A 20612-nucleotide genomic window follows, 5' to 3' on the forward strand; every position below is an offset into this window, starting at 1 on the left:
CAGTGAAACTTCTCGCTAACCTACCCGAACCGGCCTACGAGCGGCTGCTCGAATACTTCAATGCCATCTGGACGGGAGGTACGCCTCTCCCAGTGGATTGGAAGACGGCTCTCGTCACATTCATACCCAAACCAGGTAAACCTCTCAACACTGACAACCTCCGGCCCATATCTCTCACTTCTTGTGTGGGGAAGTTGATGGAGACTATGGTCCGTGACAGACTATCCACCTACCTAGAAACGCACAACGCCTTTGCAGACACCATGTACGGGTTCCGCCCACACCGGTCCGCACAAGATGTGCTGCTGCAACTTCATAGAGAGATTCTTGATCCCGTCGAGCACCCTAGCGATGACAAGGTGGTCCTCGCATTGGACTTGCGGGGGGCTTTCGACAATGTTACTCATGATATCATCCTCTCCCACCTGTCCCAAGTGAACTGTGGATACAACACATTCCAATACATCAAGCAATTCCTCACAGATCGGCAAACATATATCCGACTCCAAGACAGTGAACATGGCCCGTACCAACTTGGTACGCGAGGGACTCCACAGGGAGCAGTCCTCTCGCCTCTTCTCTTCAATCTGGCCATGATGAAGCTCCCTACCCTGCTGAGTGAGGTCCCGGGTGTGCAGCATGCCCTGTACGCGGACGACATCACCCTCTGGGCAACACACGGTTCGGTTGGAGAAATCGAGGCCAACCTGCAGCAAGCGGCGGCTATATTGGACGATTATGCACACCGCTGCGGCCTTGAGTGCATCCCGAACAAATCGGAATTCGTGCACATACGTCCCAATCCAAGGTGCACAACCAAAATTGCCCTCTCCCTGCTTAGTGGCCCGATACCTGAACACGATGAAATCAGAGTATTGGGACTCTACATACAAAAGAACTGCAAGATTGACACCACGCTGAAGAAACTCCGCAAGGTGGGGGATCAGGTGGGCCGTATGGTCCGCCGGGTATCAAACAAACGAGGGGGGTTGCGATGCAAAGACGCCCTGCGGCTGGCGAATGCATTCGTAACCAGTCGAATCCTGTATTCGGCACCGTACCTCCACCTGCGCAAATGCGATGAGAACGCTTTCGAAGTGATTCTCCGAAAAATCTATAAGAGAGCTCTCGACCTCCCAATTGCAACATCCAACCAACGTCTCCTCGGCCTGGGGATGACGAACACCTTTGGGGAGCTGCGCGAGGCTCATCTCAGCAATCAATACTTGCGGTTAAGCAAAACACGTGCGGGTAGCCGCCTACTGACATGACAAAAGATGCCCATGATGGCCGCCGCCTCGCGCGAGCGGAGGCCATTTCCAAGCAGTACGGTGCTCGACCAGGGGTATTTTACACGGACGCGGCAGGTCCACACCATGGGGGGTGGTACACAGCTGCCGTTGTCCACCAAAACAACCCAGTTCAGGGCCTCACCTTCCGTGCCCCCAACATTACATTCGCGGAGGAAGTTGCTATCGCACTTGCAGCTGCGGATCCAGCGTCCCGAGTCATTATCACCGACTCAAGAGAAGCTTGCCGCAATTTTCAACAGGGCCAAATTCCAGATCGTGCTTTCCAAATTTTACACAGATGTGAGTACCGGGATTTCCCAACCCGGCGCACCATCATCTGGGCCCCAGCACATGCGGCGATAGAGGGAAATAAGGTAGCGGACACTACCGCCCGCGCGCTTAACCACCGGGCATCGCCCTCTCGCCGCCTGATCCGGCTACTGATTTTAATCCGGCTATTACTTTTCGGGAGATCTCTCTCCTGTATCAAAACGCTCACGGCCGATACCCACCCCCCTGTAAAGGCCTCAATAAGGCAGAGGAGCGTTGGCTACTTCGCCTCTACACCAACACGGTACTGTGCCCGGCAGTGCTCAAACATTTCAATTCGGCCTTTTCGGGCGAGTGTCCACACTGTGGGGAAGTGTTTGCGGACACGTATCACATGGTGTGGACATGCCCTGCCAATCCTGCTTTCCCACCCCACCCCCACCCCACCCGAGAGGACTGGGAGGCTGCCCTGCTCGGCTGCTCAACTCTCCAGGACCAACGAGCCCTGGTGACAAGAGCCCGGGCCACCGCGGAGGCCACAGGGGTCCCGGACTAGGGATCCCTCCTAGTGATTGTGAGGGCCGGGCCCTTCAGGCACGGTCCAAGCAATACCTCTCTTGTATATAGTATAAATAAATGTTTTACACCACCACCACCGCGCCAGAAAAGAACCGTCCTCTACAAAGGCTATATAAATAAAGTTTGTTCTCTCTCTCTCTCTCTCTCTACCGAGATATGAGAGAGACAGGCATCGTTTCCTTTCCTTAAAACCAATTTTCTTTTCATTTTCCTTCCCTTACAGCGTGGTTCGGGTGTCCACCGAGATATGAGTTTTTCCTGGCGCACTGTGTTTCTTTTATTTTTCTGATTTGTCATATTTTATTTATTTCATTTCTTTTTTTATTCTCGTTTCGGTACTTATTTTTATTCTTTTTTTATTATTACGGAGTCAGCGGCCACCTGCGCTGCGCGTGACATCGCTCGGTTTCCCTTTCGCGCATGCGCAGAAGTGGCAAATCTGGCCTCCAGCTCACGCGAGGCGCGGTGTTGACGAGCCTAGTGAAGCTTTTCGCTTCAAAAACGTGTGTAGCTGCCCCTGTCAGGTGATCGTCGGACAGAGTCTCTTCATGAATGGAGCTTGTGCAATTGTTGCACCCGAAATACGCCCCTTTGAATAATGCTTAGAGAACAAGCTGGGTGTTGGGCGTCGGCCATGTTAATTCCGGTCCAGAATGATGGACAGATTGTGACAAGTGGACGGAATCACACACATTGTTGGCGAACTCTTTCAGTTACACAACGGTTATAGTTAGTAAATTGGGAATACTGCGTTATGAGCTGCAAGAACAACACGACCGACTTGGTGAAGTGGCATAGTTGCACAAGATCACGCAATAGAAGTAGCTGCATACATTAAGAACTAAACATTAGTAGTTAGTTACGTTAACCTAGCATTAAGAAAAAACTGGTTTAGCTATGATAATGCACAACAGATTCGCTACGCAAATATAATGCGCACAGAAGACCAGGAACCAGCAAGACAAGACGGGGCTGCCTAGCTAGGCTTGGTAATGCAGGCTTTGTCGTTTTAAGGTGAATTAATTCTCTTCTGTCCTCTGGAGCCCATCCCAGTTCTCCTCATAGCCGCTGCTTCCTGAGACATAATGTTAAGTGCCAAGCATATCGAACTCAAAAGATGCCCTAGCCTCTCCACATCAACCTTCGAGATGTATGTCCTAATAGTCGTTACTTTTGAGCCACCACTTCTCGAGCTTAATGTTTTTGAGACTCCACAGTTCGGTTCAATTTATTACCTTAAAGTTCCCCGTAGAGGGAATTACATAAGGGGTGGGTTTTTACACAAAGAAAACATCTCGTGACAAGTAATCATCGAACAAAATGGTAATTTCAAAGCTGTAAAAACGAAGATGGGCATGTGGTGGCACCGATGTCTGGGAGAAGGCCGCCCCATTCTTTGGTGGTTCGCAAGAACAAGGGTGTAGTAAATGTCGCTCGTAAGCGTGCAGCATTAAATTGATGGCTGGTGTGTTGGATTATGTCGGACGCTGCTGTGATATGGTGTATGATTAAGGGCAGAAAAAAAAGGAGCTATTCTCGAATATCTATTATTGTTCTATTCCAGGCTCTACAATGGCTTGTGAAAGACAAGACAATTTCCTTCTACAAATGGTGTTATTTATTCTACACATTGACATGTTTTGTACTCAGAAACTATAGGCCGATCTCAATCCTTAGCTATATCAAAACTGTCTTTGAAAAACTATTGGCTAAAAGAATTACGTAGTTCATGACTAAATATACAATTCTGTCAACGTCGCAACATGGTTTTCTGAAATTTTGATCGACCACCAAGGCTATGCTTTCTAGAACTGGCCTAATGAATGAAGCACTAAATATTAATAATATTGCTATTATTGGTGTATTGCTGGATATTAACAAAGCATTCGACACTGTGGATCTCGATGCTTTATGCAAGAAACTAGAACGATATGGGTTCAGAGGTGTATCACTCGATTTCTTTAAAACATATTTAACTGGGCGACATCAGTGAGCTATTATTGACAAACACGCGTCAAGTTTGCGTTCGATCTCCGTAAGTGCTCCGCAATGTTCAGTACTGTGGCCGATACTTTTTACACTCTACCTAAACGACTTACCTGATTGCCTAAATAATACCCGTGCCATTATGTACACCGACGGTACCTCATTGTTACCGACCGCTGATTCTGCTAAAACAGCAAAGCATATTTTAAGCTCAGAACTTCAGAGAGTCAATAAATAGTTTTTAACAAACAAACTCACTTTGAGCATAGCCAAGACTAAATATGTTACATTTGCATCCTCCTATAAAAGGTACCAGAATACCTGCACCGCAATATCGATAGGAGATAACGAAATTGAAGAAGTTAAAACTATTCAGTATATGGCTGTAACCTTAGATGCTGCATTAAACTGCGAACCGCATATGGAAAAATTGCGCAGCAAACTTTCTTATGCATGTGTCGTCCTGGCTAAAGCTCGGCGACATTTTCAAATACACACACTAAAACAATATAGCATAAAAGAAGGTCTTGCTGGGCAAGTTGGTAACAGTTCATCTTTGGTTACAGGCGAGAAAAAAGACAGAACACAAGGCAAAAAGTCGGGCGTCGTCCCGTCTTTCTGCCTTGTGTTCTGTCTTTTTTCGCGCCTGTAACCAAAGATAAAAACAATATTCTTTAGCTTCTTCCAGTCCGTGTTAACTTACTGCATAGAATCATTGGGGTTCACTTACATCACTTATATTGTACCTGTTTACGCCTGCAAAAGCGAGCATTGAGAATAATTACTTGCACAATACCGAATACACCTTCTCACCCTTTGTTTTGTAGACACCATTGCCTTTGAAATCTCGCGTTGCACTACTCGTATTAGGAGCCCTGTCCGGCGCCTCCCCCTTTCCTTTAAACACATTCCATAGAGCCCCAACTAACAGCCGTTCAGAAGCACAGGGAAGATTTCTGGTCCCTGCATCTCGCAACTACTATGACCAGCGTCGCTTCGAGTATCGAGGGGCAAAAATTTGAAATAAAATCCCTTGTGCAGTCTTAGCAACGTCTAATCCTTCTATTTCACTGAAGATCATTTTTATGTCACAAATAATCACCTGATTTACAACGAAAATCAAATGAGCTGTCTGTCCGTGCGAAGCCCTTGTTCAACATTTTCAAAAAACGCGGCTCGGCCATCAACCGCATTAGGCGCGTACAAGCAAACAATACGCCAGTTAGTGTTGCTCAGCGAAAAATCGAGTGCCACGTATAGACCCGACATGCACGAATGATGACCGTGTACCTCTAGCCCCGGCAACTTCTTAACGAAATGAACACTACCTCTAGACCCATATGGAATCCGGTACTTATCTGTAGAAAATGAGAATGGGGTACCGTTTGACTTATTAATGCTGATAAGCCTGCACAGTATATGGCGCTCCAGAATGGCATGCTACCATTGTTACAAACACGCAAGACCTGCCCGAACATACTTTGGGGGAAAGCATGGACTGGTTTCTGGCCATCCAGAAAGCCGCTGCAGAGCCTCCGGAGTGGCTCTGGAGACTAGAGCCGTTGTGCAGTTTGCGTGAATTTTAATCTGACGAACCCAGATTCATCCTGCTTTTTCTTTTCTTTGTATTTTATGGGACCCGTATACTCTCACTAACATAAAAGCACTTGAGCGGATCCAAAGGAAAGCTGCGCGATTCATGTTGAAATAAAGTTTTCTCTCTCTCTCTCTCTCTCTCTCTCTCTCTCTCTCTCTCTCTCTCTCTCTCTCTCTCTCTCTCTCTCTCTCTCTCATATTTTCGCAATACAATAGAACTGCTTCCGTCTCTGCATTAATGCAGTCGATTTCCATATCAACGCTTCAGTCCCGGCGCAAGTTTCTTCGGTTGAAATTCTTATTTTTGTTATTTAACCATAAACTTGGAATTAATTCTTCGCCGTACCTTAATCTACAGAACACCAGACAAACCCGACACTCCCACCCCCTTTCTCTGACCCCGTACTTTGCAGACTAACTTATTTCAGCACTCTTTCTTTCCGCAAACCATCAGTGACTGGAACAGCTTGCCAACTTCGTGTGTACGGTCTCTTGACCTGATAAGTAACCATTGTTAGTTCGTTTTTTAGTTTGTTTTGTAATTTTCTTTTTCTCTTCTATGTCATTTCGCACTGCTCGTTTTCAGTTTGCACTTTGCTATTATTGCTCAATTTGTGGTCTGTTTCTGTATCCCCTTCTGCTTGGGCCTCACGGCCTGCAGTATGCCATAAATAAATAAAAAAAATAAAAACACGCCTCGTGTTAAACGGCACCACACACTCACGCTGTGCATTGGACATAGTCGTCTTCATCAACTTCCATCTGCTCCGTCCCGCGGCTCTGCCTGCTCACCATCGTCTACTGCGTAGCACAAATCCGTGCTTTTGCTACGTGTCGATTGTAGTAAACATTCTCTGTAGTTTTTTTTTTCAATCTGTGGAGAAATATTCAGTGCTAAATGGCACAGTAAAGCTCCAGCTGTGCAATTTGCGTGAATTTTAATGTGACGAAGGAAGATTCATGCTGGCTGACCACGACAGTGCCGTGTGTATGTCCATAGCGTTTAGTGTGTTTTGTTGATTGTTTGTTTTGTTGAATGTTATGTGTCAAACCAGACAATAAAAAAAAGCTGGCATGGCGGAGTGGTTAGCATGGTCGTCTCGCACTCCTGCGACCCTAGTTTGATTCGCTCGATTCGATGAAAGCCCGATTCGCTCCTTTTGAATAGGTCGGCTGCGACAATGACGTTCTGGCCTAATGCGCTATGCCAGCTCCGCAGCATATCATTCCGCGTGTTAAACTGCCAATCTCGCGCCCTCACTTCGATGCCCTCGTCTTCATCAAATTTCATCCCTTTACAAGCGCAAATTCTCAAAAGAGATCAGTGAGGTGCCATCTGAGGTGTTTAACAAAATGGCTTGTTGGGTTTGTGCAGTAAGTGTGTGTTGTTTCGCTCACTTTTATGTCCGTGTCTTCCAGCGTTGTACCGGAAAACATCTCGGGTGCATGGAGCAGTACGGAACGACAGGGGAACTGGACCGCTCCACCAGAGTCGCGTCGAAGAAAAAAGAACGCTCAAGCCACAAGCAACAAAGTGCAAGCTCTCCTTTTATGTCCCATCAGTTACATTGATCGTCCCACTAAGTATTTCTTACAGCGACAGCTATTAGGTGCGCGTTCCAGGCTTTCGCGTCCAAGTGGTAGAAATATTAGTAGTAGCCGTGGGCGCGACCGAGTGATTGCTCAGTGGTAAGGCGCTCGTCTACCGAGCCGGAGTACCCGGGTTCGAACCCGACCGCGGCGGCCGCGTTTCGATGGAGGCGAAACGAAAGAGGCGCCCGTGTGCTGCGCGATGTCAGCGCACGTTAAAGATCCCCAGGTAGTGCACCTCTTTATCTCTTTCTTTCTTTACTCCCACCTTCCTACCTTCACTTACGGTGCGATTCAGGTGTCCGCCGATATATGTGAGACAGATACTGCGCCATTTCCTTTCCTCAAAGACCAATTTACCAATTTTACCATCGAAGCAAGATGACAATACGAGCGCAGAGGAATTCGTGACCGGAAAATGGTTTCTACCAGAGCCTCTCGGAGCGTAGTTACCGTGGAAGGATGGAGGACGGTATTGCAAGAGGGAAGGAATGAGCAATCGAAGAGTGGTCACAACCAGAACAGTTCAGAGGATGGTTACCACGGAAGGAGGAGGTTATGGCGAGTGTGAGGATTGGGCGACCGGAGTGTGGTTGACAACGCAGTCACTCTACAAGTTGTAACTGCTGTGGAAGGCAGTTCGAAAACTTAAAAATGTGCAGCCGTATAAGTGTTGCCACGAAAACCACCGGCAGGACGATAGTTACCGTAGAAGGGGAGAGCGCAATGCGCAACCGGAAGCTGGCTACTGCTGGAATCACCCGTAGGGTACTTACCACGGAAGGAGGAAGGTATGACGAGGGCAGAGGAATGCGCAAGCGAAAGGTTGCTTTCACGGAAAGAGCTCGGAGATTGGTAATTCTGAATGGAGGAGGGGGAGTAATGTATCAGCCGCTGTCGCAAAATGTCGCCTTACGCCGTTGTAACCGTCCTTAAGTCAAGTGATTCCGGTGTAATGTGTCAACGGTACGTTCGCTGAACAGAAGGCATTTCATGCGTTCTGGTTTGGAGACGCACAACGGCCATTTTGAAATCAAAATGATTGCAAGAACAATAGTTTACCGCGATATTGTTAAAGGTAATGTGTCGCAGAAAAGCCGGCGTCGTCGTAGGTATCATTAGCCGTAAGCGAAAAATCAATGAAAAGTCACCTGCGGAGCAACCTAGTTGGCAGCAGCGCCACGCAGGTCATGTTTCCTTGTGGCGCCATTAACATTACTGCCCACCGGACCGTGAGCAAACTGCCAACTGCGGCAGGTGGCAGTTAACTAATCAATGATCACAAAACGTTGCTCCGGAAGAGAAACGTGGGTCTCATAAACCCCACCTTGGAAACTTCTGCCATTGTAGGGCGATGGCACTCGCCTGACTGCTGTAGCACTGCGCCAGGAGTGCTATCCCAAGGAGCTATGAATGTAGAGAAGGACCAATTCCGCACATATGGAAGATAAGCAATTAACGCTATCGCGTCATACCATTACGGCGCAGCTTAAGTGTCCCCTCCGGTGTTTGTTGTGTTGTTATAATGGCGTGTGCCATATAGAACATGCATCAGTAAGCTTTCTGAACACAGAAAGAAAATGCGTTTGAGCATTCAATCGCTCCACTTCCACGTACTGTGTAAGGCCTTGTGCGCCTTACAAAGCTCCTCAAGCGCAGGCCTTCTTAAGTTGAAAGAGAGCACACTCAAAGCACGATGCCTTTGCCAGTGCCCCGTCCAGCTAATAAATCAGTCATCTGCCGCTATGTTGTTTTGAAGGGGCACACGACTACAGTAGTGCAGTTGTAAACCACAAGATTCATCAGCAGTCACCTGCCGCCCCGGGGTATTTCATTTGCGGCGCCAGTTGTCTCAACACAGTAAAACCTTTTGCTGCCTTCGGTCACACTCTCCGTCTTCCAGGACATGAGCTTTGGGCCAAAGACACTCGGTGTTGAGAGTCAGTGTCTCGTTAATCATTTCAGGAGTCATTGTCCTGTGAATCTCTCTGGAAGGACATTGCCATGAGGCAGAGTCTCAGTATGTTTCGTATTGAAAGGATAGAATACCGCCGCCGCCCTAAAGGTTTCGATGTTTCTTTTTCAATATGAATATTCCCAAGTAGAAAGGTCGTGAGGAGTAAAAAAACTTTGAGATCACTGCGGCGACCCGAACTGAAGCAATGCGAAAGCAAAACGTCCACATAGTGCATCGACGCCCGTGGCTGTTTCGACGTGCACTTAATATATCGATAACTATGGCTATTTTGACGTCTGTGTGTATTTTTGTTCGTTTTTTCGAGTTTAATTAATTAACTCATTGCACCTCATCAAGCAAATTTTTTCCAAGAAATATTTCATCGCACACTAACACAATCACACTTGCACGCATTTATGTTCAGAAAACGACGTATTCTTGCCGACAGAGTTTGCAAACACGTTTTGCGGACACGTTTTGCTGACACGACATAACCATATAAAGTTTTAGCATTAATAATCATAGAAATCTTTTCTTCTCATAATGCAACGAAAGCGAAATAGTCGTTTTATTGGTCATTTTCCTTACATAACCGAACCAGGGAGCAAGTTTGTGCACTAGAACTAACGAGACTTGGCTTCCAAATTATGAAGCTTGTGCTGCTGCCCAACAATTTGTGCCGGCTTCCAGCTTCTAGCCTGAGTTGTGAATGTAACTTTTCTGCGCTCTTTGCAGCCACCGTCCCACTCCTGCTCCTCTACGAGCCATCGTCCGATCGGCCTCCGAGACCTTCATGCATACCTCGTTGCCCAAGGGCGCGGCATCCCTGTCACGCATCCTTGAAAATACAAGCAGGGAAGAAAAAAACTACAGAGAATATTTTACTACATTAAAATCGAAGCGAAAGCACGGATTTGTACTACATAGAAGAGGACGGTGAGCAGGCAGTGCCGCGGGACGGCGCAGATGGAAGTAGATGAAGAGGACGCTCTCCAGTGCACAGCGCGAGAGCGTGGTGCCGTTTAACACGAGGCGTGTTGGCTGCGGCGATAGCCTAAAATTAATTTTAGGGGAAACAACAGGTTGAACGTTGTCGTCTTGCATGCGCGTTTTCCAAAGGCTATGAAGTCCAATCAGAAGAACCATATCATAGGGTTTCGTGTCACGTTGGCAAACAACAAGGTAGCGCACACTGTAGGAATTTAGGAGAAAATCTTTCTGTAGCGTCCTTTGCAACACATCTAAAAACAAAATTGCGTATTTGCAGTCTATAAAACAGTGTTCAATTGTTTCAGGCACATCGCACAAGCGGCAATTTACAGAATACATAAAAATGTTTTTCTTATCGAGCCACGTGTTGACAGGTAGAGTTGCGCAGGTAACGGACATTTACAAAGAATTGGACTTTTTACCGGATCGGTTTCCTCTCCTGATGCGCTGTATATCCTTGCCGGCCTTTTAGTTCTGTTATGTTTTCTATCACGTTTGTGCCACCTAGCGCCTACCTAGGTGCTCTGTAGATAGTTTTTTTTGTGTGTGTATAGACACACACACATTACAGGTTTGACATCTAACGCAGCTGAAGGTGAAAACTAGGCACCCGGCGATCGAAGCACGAGGTACCGCAGTGAATCTTTCGCTTCAAAACCCAGTTTTCATTTTATACACGTGGCAACTGTGCTTTTCCAATTTCGTATATCTTCGAAACTGTGGTTAGTGTGGTCAATGTTGAGGTGCCGCGTTGTAATCAATGAACAGTGTTTGAAATATGTAGTTGTGTCATATGTTCAGATTATATAACGTAACCACAAATACATTTGCCAAAAAGATAAAAACCTCAAGAAACTGGGAAAAAAGTATGTATTTCCGTCAGAAAGCGACCACACTTTGTTCAAGAAAAGTAAACCCGATAAGCATAAACATAGACAGCATGCAAAAAAAGCGAACAAACATATACAGCAACTTCATATAAGACGCTGCTGCTGAGAAATCTTTCTTCACCTACCATCGGCACAGAGATCTGATCCCAGCAGAAATTTACGTTTAGCGATGTTTGACACGGCATGTCATCACGAAGTGTTCCTGGTTCAGCACGGGAGCGAGCGCGAGTGAGTGCATACCACACAATTTCCTCTCACTCCTTTTTCTCTTCTAGCTGAGTCAAATGCTCCGTTGTGTGAACAAGCTAGTTAGCATCTTGTTATTTATCATTGGCGATCGGCGGCTACAGCAGCCGCCATATGGCTCTTCAAAGCCATGCGTAGTTGCCTACATAAGTTTTTTTCTGCACCCCCTGCCATCAAGGTGCCGAAAATAGTATACGAAATACTGCTTCTATTTCTTGTTGCCCACTTCATGATTGCAGCAGCTTTTGATTACATTTTTACGGCGGCATCTGATAGGAAACTGAAAATGTGGTTGGATTTTTTTTCCCGTATCCCCTTAACCAGCAAAGAGAAATCATTATGCTAGGCGTTTGGCTACAGCTTCTGGAACGCAGTGACATACTGCCACAGTAACAGTTGTAGCCTTACTGACGTTCAGTTCCGGCGTTTCGACCAGTCGGATGCCGCTGACAATGACCGTTTCGAAATCTACCAGTGGGAATACGGGGCCCTGAATTCTACCTCGGCCTTAGCGAGCGTTTTTTAGACGGTAGCTGAAAAGATCAGAAAATTTTGCACCCGCCACATTGATCTCCAAGATATGAGACTTAGTGGTATTGGAATTATCAAGTGGCTCGTTTCTGCAACTAACACTTGAGCACTTGTCCTGTTTTCTTCTCCTTGCTAGCACGTGTTGCTAATCACAGTGAAAATGTGAATAGTCAAAATAAGTGCTATACATCGTTCATATCCTTTGACAGCCGTCGCATTATAATTTCGCGATTATTCTTGACCCACCTGAGCATGTGCTTTCGCGCAATAGATCAAGCAGCTCAGAAAAATTTATCGTGCCATATTTGCGAATTTCTACACATCCGCCCACCAGTTTACGCCACTGCAAAAAAATAAAATCATCTCCAATGACTATTAGTAGTACCGAACTTAGACCTTGTACCACTTATGTGAGACACTGGAAGTGCGCTCCACATTTAAACTAGCTCGGCTATGGGCGTGTTTCGCCACGACGTCTGCAATTACCTGAGCGTAGTCGCAACAAAACAAATCTTGGCGCCTGGTAGAACCGACAACCACCATCAGCAGCTCCAGGGCTTGCGACACCGTCTCCGACCGCGACTAGGTATCCTCTAGAATAAACGTTGCTTCGGTACATCTCTCGCCACTGCTGGGCACATAATTCGTAGCCGCAGAGTACCCGCATGAAGCCAGCGCAACTTTTGGAGCACGCATTATCTTCACCATGTCACAATCAAACTGATTTCATGGGGGATGGTAGCGAGCGGTGCCAGCGCCCTCTGTAGGGCACACATCGCTTTAACTCCCGGTGTCATGCACTGTTAAGATCGGGGTCCGCAGGCCTAGGAAGAATTACTTCCAGACGTGAGTCATCGTGAAGCAAGATGCGGCGACGGCTGGCGACTGCGGCAGCAGCGGCGGAAGCAGCGGCGACGGCGGCGTCGAGTGGCCAAGTCTACTCTCGGGTGGCCGGACGACGGAGTGGTGCTGCTAATTGAAAGACGGCTGTGTCCTCGACAGAGGTCTCGTGCTTAGGACATCCGGCGGGGCAGTTCGAGGACGTTCGTTCACCTGCTTGGAGGCAACGAGCAGAAGACTTGCCGCAGCGATCAAAGGGGCACAACAGTGTTTGATGACTCAGCCTCTTCTCCTTCCCATCTTCCGAGCTGCGAGAGAGCCCAGCACTTCCCCCTGCTCTGGGTGGTGACACCAGCGTCCACAACTGGCCATCTGATTGGACAGCGCTCTTCGAACTTTATTCCCCAGTCAGGGATGTGGGGAATATGAACCTTATTTAACGGGATGTTTTTTGGTGACCAGAGCACTCCCACCTCGGCTGTAATTATGTAAAATAAACCTTCTGTACAGTTTCCTCCTTAATGGAGTTCGCCATCGTCCTTCGGAGCCGGGACCTGCGGACCTGAACGACCCACACAACTCCGGGGCCCCTCCGACCCCAACAGCACGTATCAATGAGACATTTCAAACGATTTTTAACCGCAACACCTATTTCGCACCCCTTGTTGACTCAAATCTGGCAAAATCTTGCGTGCTGTGAGCACTCGCATGTTATTTTTTGAGCGTTGCTTTGGAGACGTACTGCTGTCATTCTGACATCAAAATCATTATAAAAATGGCCGATTTAATATGCTGTTGCAATGCCGTGCACCGCATGAAAAATGCACGTGTAAGCTTCCTGAACAAACGAGGAAGGCCTGCTTGACCTTTCATCCTTCTACTTCAACGTTATGTGTATCGTCTCGCACACCATAACGCGATTGCCTGTGCGGCGTTCTAAAATTCAAATGCGCACTTTAAGCACTAACCCTTCTCCCGGTGCCGTTCAACTCATGTATCAGTCGGCAGCCGCAATGTTGTTTGGAAGAAGTGCACGATCGCAGGAGTTCCCCGTCTGTGAACATCGTGTGGTTGCGCTAGTAAGCCTGTCACCACTCTGCATTTGATCAACAGGATGAGTCCTTACAAAAGAGTAAAAAATATAGCATGGTTTGATAAATGTCATCGCCTACGAATACGTGTGCTTTCTTCCACAAGGACATTGTGATAAGAGGCAGAGAGGCACTTAGAAGCAGTGATTCATAAATCATTACTGCAGACAGCTCCTTGGGCATCTGCGTGGAAAGATATGGCTGTGACGCACATGATCAAGAATTTTCGAATTGAAAGGGCAAAGTATGGCGCCTGTCTCTGCGGCTTTGACTTTCATTTTCAGGCTGCGCTCGACCAAGAAGAAAGGTCGAGCGAATTATAATTTACAAAAATGTATTCGTCTCAGCTCGAACTTAGAATCGTATTCGATATTTGTTTTGTCGTGAAGCTGGGTTATCTAAATACATTCTGCTGACTTTAGTAAAGTTCGCTAGAGGTCATGGTTAGTGCGTTTTGAGCTCGCACTATTTTCACCATGTCACAAGCAAACTGATTTCATGGGGAATGGTAGCGAAAATGTATAGCACATTCGGGATGAGTGTTTAAGAGAACATTCTTAGTTGGCTCAATTCAGGAAACAGAATAGTCTTATTGGTAGGGGAGATTTCATGATCGCAAAACACTCCTAATCTTGGACCTGAGACCAGGAACGAATTGCTATGTTGCAGAAGTGGGCGCAAATTCTGAATATACTGTCAGGAAAAATATTCGTTTCCACAGTGAAGATACAATTGCTTTCGCAAATCATATTGACCCGTATCTGAACAAAGGCAGCAAGGAGTTCCACAAATCATATATAATTAATTGCTTAAGAAAAACATATTGTGTATGCGTAAGAAATAAACAGTTCGACAAATTAAATCAACCCAAAAAGAGGCTCTATCAACACATACCTGTCACGTACAATGCTACTTGGCTACAGATGGCTGGCGCACCGTCCTTATGTGGTTGTTGGTGACTCTATCCTTTCGTATATTTTCCTCGCTTTGAGCACTGTCGGCAAGTGGTTATTAAAATGCAGTTAGAAGCATAGAGCAGCAAAATGCAATTCGTTTCCCAAGTACTAATTAATTTGCTATCATACGCCGTTTAACGTACCAAAAATGCTGCCAACAGTCTGGGACACCTTTTCACGAGCCTGCCAGATCGAGTGAGAGGTGAATTTTGGCGCCAAGTGGAAAACATATTGGCAGTCTTGGTAGTGTTAGGTCCAGACTGGCCTTGTCCAGGAATGGAAGCATGGATCGCCGTGCTCTGTTGCCATCCGTAGGCACCAAGAGTGGTCAGCAAACAAACTTGCGCGCAGCCATTTCGTTCTGCTTACCTATCTTGTCACCGCCTAGGATAGCGACCTCGTTATCAACGTCAGATTCCAGCGAAACTTCGTTACCAGTAAAGCTACCCCCCTACTAAGTTTTCAAGGGCATCTGAAGGCTTGGTTGCACTACGTGCAGGACACGGAAGTCTATAAGATGGCCCTCTCCTCAGCTCTTGCCCATAGCTTGTGAACACAATCCTCCTGTCGGTTCACTGAGCTTGTATGTGCTTGTTTTAAGGTTTCTAATCGCTGGCTTTACGCCATGAAGATAGCATTGCATCGTCCTGGCATTAGTGGTGCTCTCAGTAGCATCTCACGTTCGAAGCAGCAGTGCTACTTTGGACTTGAGTTACTGATAGAGCTTTCAGTAGTGCACAGAGTTCCCAATAGACGCTGCGGCTATCGTAGCTTCGAAGTGTTGCGCGGTTTTCAAATCGTTTCCAATCAACATTCCAGTATCTGCAAGCAGAGACGCAGACAAAGAGAAAAAGCAAGAACACACAATTCAAAGTTTAGCTATCTTCCAGAAGTCTTGTGCGCTCTCTGTTTCGTCTTTCACCCCTCTAATATACCACTTCGTCCGGGAATGACCGCACCCTATATGTGTCCCTCGCGTTCATTCCAACCACCCTGCCCCCTGTGAGATCGACTTTCAGGTCACACGAGCCGGCGAGCAACTAAAAAAAGCAAAAATGTTTGAAAAGTAGTTTTATCGAAAGGAAATAGCGCAGTAAGTGTATCTGTTCTCTGTTGACACCTCAACCACACCGTTAGAGAATTCAGGATGGTGAGACGTACAGAAGAACGAGATATATGGGTGCCGTAGTGCTGTGGTTCGGAATAATTTCAACCACCACCTGACCGATAGGGCCAGGCTTGAGGGGAATGTCAAAGGGCACTTGGACTGCTCTCCAGGGATGCTATTTTGTGTTTGAACAAAGTTTATTCTATGTCGCTTGACTTTCTTCCTTCCCCCCCCCCCCCCCCCCGGCGCCGTTTAGGTGCCCGCCGAGAAGTAAAACAGTTATTGCGCCTCTCCATTCCTAAAAACAAATTTTTCTGCCTTATTTATTCACTATATATTAACGTCCTAAGGATAATCGCCTAGTACAGCGGAGAACCCGGCGTACACGGCGTCGCCCAGGGGCATGAGGAAAATCCGGATTGGTTGGGAGGGTCGTGAAGTCATACATAGAGCTCTTGAATTAAAGGTAAAACATTGAAGGCCGTCACATGACCCAAACGTCTCTAGGACGTGTATGTATTGAAAGTAAGTGTAATTAGATTAAAAGAAACAGTAGTAATTAGTCGGGAATTGAACCGCTAGCCCTTCGGTTGCGATCCCTATGTGAAGCAATAGCTTTTTCTTTATAGCATGTAAGTGCTACACTGACAAGCTACTAGCCTTACCTAACCAAGCCGCATTCCGCGAACCCGTCATACATAGTCACACCAGCATCCTTTTATCCCTCCTCCAGCGTATAAAAATTCCGGAATACATTGGTATCCCGATACATCCATCGAGTGATGCATCCATCGAGTGATGCATCCATCGAGTACAGGCAGCCAGACTGGAGGTCGACATTACTCCCCGCGCCAAAGCACACTTCTCTCTGAATAGATACTGCAACGAGCGTGTCATCTTTGCGTGGCGATCTATCATGCGGCTCTCCCACAGCCTAAACAAGCCCATGGGCAGAAAAAGATGACATCGAACCTTAGAACCATCTTTGTAAGCAAAAATCTTATAGCAGAGCACGCGATCTTCGATATCGATGTCGATCGATGTCCTTTTTGAGAGCCCGCTGTAGAATGTCCCAAAAGAACATGGCGTACGTCACAGCAAAACTCAAAGCAACGAACAATAGTCTCTAGCTGCTGACACAGGAGGCTTTACACTGACCATGGCACGGATCAGGTGAAGAAGCCACGTTTTGGGAGGTGAGGTCGAGATGTGACTTTTAAACAGAAAGCCTTTGAGGCCGATTGAATACAAACCGGCTGCACCTGCTTCAACACATTGTTGTCTGGTAAGGCGACGTAAGGGTGTCAGTACATCGGTGCAGGCAATAATGCCTTAGTCAGAACTTGTATCATCTGTTTTTGTGGAGAGATTGTACAGGTACCCAAGGAAAAACGTACAGTGAGGAAATACAATGTGTTGACAAGTTCTTTAATGAAACCCTACCAATTCCCCTGACATCTATGACAAGTGATCGCAAATAGTATAGTCAAATTGGCCCTCCAGCTTCTATTAAGCACAGCTAAGACGAAGGGATGGTTTGTTGTTTTAAACACAAAAAGCTTGACACAAGCTCACAGATAAAGAAGTGCTGAAGACTGGCTCTACCTTACTCCAAAAGGACCAACAATAGTCACAACGCATCGGCTCCCACTGAAAGCGCGAAACAAAAGTCGAAAAAATTATATACTTCGCCTGTACTTTTATTCATGCACAATAGAACACTTGCATTGCGTAAATGGAACCAGGAAGATGTTCCATACTTGCGCTAGTACAAACACAGACAGCGGGACTTATATCCGTGTCGCGTGGTTTTTCGCACAATCTGGAATGAGTGTGCCTGTCCCCATGAGCAATAAGAGCCGATCACGGGACCCATTAACGTTTTTACGTCATGTCCTTAAAGGCGGAGATCAAGTGTTCCCAAATTTTTTCTGCTAACGTTTTCTAGTGCGCCACCGTATAACAAGTTAGCGAACTACATCAATTAGGCGACACGAAAAGATTTTTTTTACATAAAGAGACATATTCGAGAGAGAATTAACCACGCTAGAGTATATCGAACAGCTTTGAAAATAAATGTAGAGCGTCCGCGGACCCGCATGCGGTGTAGGCAAACGGGAATCCGTGCTGAAGCGACGTAGGCTGAAAATAGTGGCGCTGTCAAATATTAGTCCGGAAACAGCCGAACTTACTCATATCCACCAAGACACAACGCGCGGCTAGTTTATCTTCTCACGCGTCTGATGCAGGCGGATGTTCCTATTGTTATAATCTACCAATCACACCCATAAAACAATGTTGCCGACATTTTCAGACAGCATATCTAATAATGTTTCCACTTTTTTGAGCAGTATTCAAGTTTTTCAACAAGCAGACCTTCGTAGCTATAACGATACCTGTTTAGATCCTTTGCATAGTTCAAAAATTTTGTTTTTTCAATATTTTGCATGTCACCCATGCGCAGCTATTGATGTGCCACCGTCCACGGCTGGCTCGCAAGCCTCAGGCCATGCAGTCTGTTAGGGGTGACTATCGGAGTTGAGTACATTGGCTCAGCAAAACTGATGCACAAGTTGCCCTCGTTCAAGCGTGCTTCTAGTGAAGTGTTGATTTAAGTTTTGTACCCCCATATAGCGGATTTGACTTGAAGGGTTACTTTCCTATTTTAGTGACGAGTACATATATGTTTAAATATGTAAATAAAATCTGTCGAATGACACTCAAAAGTTTTTGTACTTTTTTACAAACGCTAAAAAAGAAAACGAAACATTTTAACAAACTTTAAGAAATAAAAAGGTAACAGTTTTGTGGCGTATCGGTGCTAACTGGATTAGACCTAACACTTCTGTTTTGAGGAGCAAAGATGTACGCAACACCATCGCTGGAGAAACAGAGAGCTATTATTCTTCATACAGACGAAAACAAATACCTTAAAGCGAAATCATAGTTTTGTGCTTATCCGGGAAAAATCTTGAGAACTTGAGATTCATGAACAATTTGCTTGAAATTTTAAAGTATCAGCTGACCGCTCGTGATTCACGCTGCCCAACCCAGCACGGACGTTATTGGCACGACAGCCGTTAATATGCTATTTCAAGATAGGTAAAGGTAGAGGAGCTGCTGAATGAAAATTTCGCAGGAATACTTCTAATATGCTACCTCTAATATGCTACCTCACACTTGTAAATTGTTGTGAACAAAAAAAATTTCATTTCTGTTCTCCAATTTCGACAACCGACGTTTCGCAAATGGTGGCCCTTCTACGAACAAATTGGACAAGTTGCATGAAAGCGCTTCTTTTAATACGTACTCAATATACCTAACAAGTGGCTAAAAATCCGGAGACCAGGAAGAATTTATGTGAACATCGAAAAATGAAAGGCAGTTCAGTCATGAGTCAGTCACCACGGAAAGGCGCTGTGCCAATTCACTGCACTTTTCTTTATTGAAGCTTTTATTTTTGTTCCGCCTTTGTTGCAGCGTTGCTTTTCGTAGGTATCTACTAAAGCGCAACGTACGCTTGTTTTCTGTCTTCAACATAATAGAAACTGGAATAATAGAATTCCGCATAGCTAATCTTTACAACCTCTTTCAATGCAAATACCTATAGCTTATTACATCTTTTTCATATCCCCTAGCTTCATGTCTTGAGGCCCGTTGCTCAACTTCTTCAGTAGCTCCACTTCTTCAATGCACTGAGAGTACCTTCTTCACGAGCAAGTACTATTTCACATAGGCCAACACAGCTGGCTTAGAGCCAGAGAATGGCGAGCATCCAGTAGCTTCGTGGCCTTCGCGGCGCCGAAGCCCTAACCGGCGTTTTTGATGTTATGATAGAAACCGAGGTGATTTTGCGTAGTGTGGCAGAGCCGTAAACCCGGTCGAACTCATGTGGCTGTAATTCTTAATGTAACACTGTTCTTCCGTAATACTGTTATCTCGCCCGTTGTGAATATCATAAGTGTCATAGGACTAAAATATGTCCAGCATGGAGGAATGCTCTAACGCAGTGCTGCAGCTGTGATGATAGAAGGGGTTTAAAACCCGACTAACAAATTCGGGCTTGCTCTTTTCCTCAAGTTCCTGCTGTTCAACAGCTCCGTTATGTATATACGCGAATTCAATTCGTTACAATAAACCACGCATTTTAAGAAAAATTTGCGGCGCTACAGTACCTAGAAGGCAATATGGGCACTGATTCCTAGCCATACTCCTCAGCGGGTGCCGAGGAACGTCCTTAGCCTTCAATTGGTAGATTTATCATTTCACACTGTAAAGAAACGATCATTTTTTTACAAATTTCGCTAAGAGCCTAAACTTAGTCACAAGGTCAGAAACGCCGATGTAGTGCCACAAGACGTGGAAGGCCCACGTATCCTGTGTTTATGCGAGATAGGAAAAGTTGTTTGGTTCACCAACGCAGAATGCCTTGCCTGTGCAACTACGGGACGCATTGGTTGCGTACCGTTGTGTCTCCAAGGGCGCCTGGTTTACATCTGGCACCAAATTATCCTAGCGTCACGATACATACACTGCTGGCCTAGGACCAACAGCGTCAGATTGCAGAATTCACACTGCACGAAACAATCGATGGAAGATACACGTTAACTTCGAGACGGGGTACAATGGTCTATTTTAAACCCAATCGGTACATACCTTAGGCACAAAGAATGGCCTCATTCTATTAACC

General features: G+C 46.1%; 1 long non-coding RNA gene across 1 annotated transcript in view; it reads right to left on the reverse strand.

Annotated features, from left to right (window-relative positions):
• LOC149331910 (uncharacterized) overlaps positions 1–20612 on the reverse strand; it is a 140970-nt gene that overhangs the window by 77821 nt on the left and 42537 nt on the right. The gene's annotated exons all lie outside the window — the stretch shown is intronic.

The sequence above is a fragment of the Amblyomma mixtum genome, chromosome 8, assembly GCF_055824585.1.
Source record: "Amblyomma mixtum isolate Tamu chromosome 8, ASM5582458v1, whole genome shotgun sequence".
Taxonomy (NCBI): Eukaryota; Metazoa; Arthropoda; class Arachnida; order Ixodida; family Ixodidae; genus Amblyomma; species Amblyomma mixtum.